At 35.9% G+C, this 1,317-nt stretch overlaps 1 long non-coding RNA gene across 1 annotated transcript in view; it reads left to right on the top strand.

The window, feature by feature from the left end:
* The window catches only part of LOC107574567 (uncharacterized), a 6,512-nt gene extending 5,632 nt beyond the window's left edge, over positions 1–880 (top strand). The window contains exons 2-3 of the long non-coding RNA XR_001607690.1: positions 622–663; positions 840–880. This is a non-coding gene — a long non-coding RNA (uncharacterized lncRNA). The remainder of the gene's footprint in view (positions 1–621; positions 664–839) is intronic.
* Positions 881–1,317: the final 437 nt, after the last annotated feature.

Genomic DNA, 1,317 nt, shown 5'->3' with positions numbered 1-1,317 from the left:
GTTGTGAACATTCAGTTTGTTTTTTGTTAATTACAGGAGTGTTGTTCAAGTTTTTCTCAATATAAATAATAAAATGCTATCTATTTTTTACTACCTGGAATATTTATTCCTCTTCATTTAGCTTGCAGCAAAGCGTTTTCTTTTTTCTTTTCATTTTGTTCTGCTGAAAAAAATTAGCTTCCTGTAAATCACGTGATCATAAGAAACTGGGTGTGTTCAAATTTTTACAGCAATTATCTAAAAGATCTAATTAATAATTAACAACAATTCAAATTCATATTCCCAATTCAAATAATAATAATAATAATAATAAAACCTCTAGGATTTTGCAATTTTGTATTCTGTATTTACTGGGTCTATCTGCTGTTTTGAGTTTCTTGCAGAGACCATTTGATTCACACAAACTTTGGCATGTATCATCTTGAGACACTGATTATAAAAAAAGACAAAAATAATTTGTATTTGTCAAATAATTGAGAAGATATATGCCAAATATTTTTTGGGCTGTAGCCCAAATCAATTATCAACAATGAAATGTATGTTTTCTTGTAAACCACATGATCTTCAGAAGGCAGGTGTTTTCAGGATATAAATACACATTCTGTTGTCTAAATCTTCCAGGTTGGGCTGGAGAAAGAGCCTCATTTAAAAGCACAAGTTATTGTAAGTATACATATTGTGCAACTCTGTTCTACTTTATTCTTACAAATATTGTTGTTTACCTTTAAATAAAGAATGTAATGTATAGCCTATATTAACTCACAGTATAATAAGTGATCTCTCTCTCTCTCCACTATCTGTTGTGAGAAATTACATGAACTTATATTTATGTTCTTTAGCAGCACATTTATTGGTTACCTTAAGGGCTTCAACTAACCAATGCGTTGAAGTGTCTTGCGGCAGGACGCGTTGCAGGCGCCATACCACACAGTGATGCAGCTGGTCAGGATGCTCTCGATGGTGCCTCTGTAGAAGGTGCACATGATGGGGGCCGGGGCTCTGGCTCTTCTCAGTTTGCGGAGGAAGTAGAGACGCTGCACAAAAAATACCGGAAAAGTAACAGTGGAAACTAAGGGTTTAAAGGTGGGGTAAGTGATTTTTCAAAAACACTATAGAAAACTGATTCGGGACCGAGTAAACAAACTTGTAGCCAATCAGCAGTAAGGGGCGTGTCTACTCATGATGTGGAGGAGAGAGCGTTCAGTGCACAGGACAGACATTAGCCGAGCGACAGAAAGATAGAGATGGCGGATAAAAAACAAAAGAGGAAAACTTTGAGGAACAAGAGAAGGCTTAAGGCAAGAAGTAGGACCCGTG

The sequence above is a fragment of the Sinocyclocheilus grahami genome, unplaced genomic scaffold (assembly GCF_001515645.1).
Source record: "Sinocyclocheilus grahami isolate Dianchi unplaced genomic scaffold, SAMN03320097.WGS_v1.1 scaffold2270.1, whole genome shotgun sequence".
Lineage (NCBI taxonomy): Eukaryota > Metazoa > Chordata > Actinopteri > Cypriniformes > Cyprinidae > Sinocyclocheilus > Sinocyclocheilus grahami.
The sequence above is the reverse complement of the archived record's forward strand: the minus strand, read 5'-3'. Positions and strand labels throughout refer to the sequence as shown.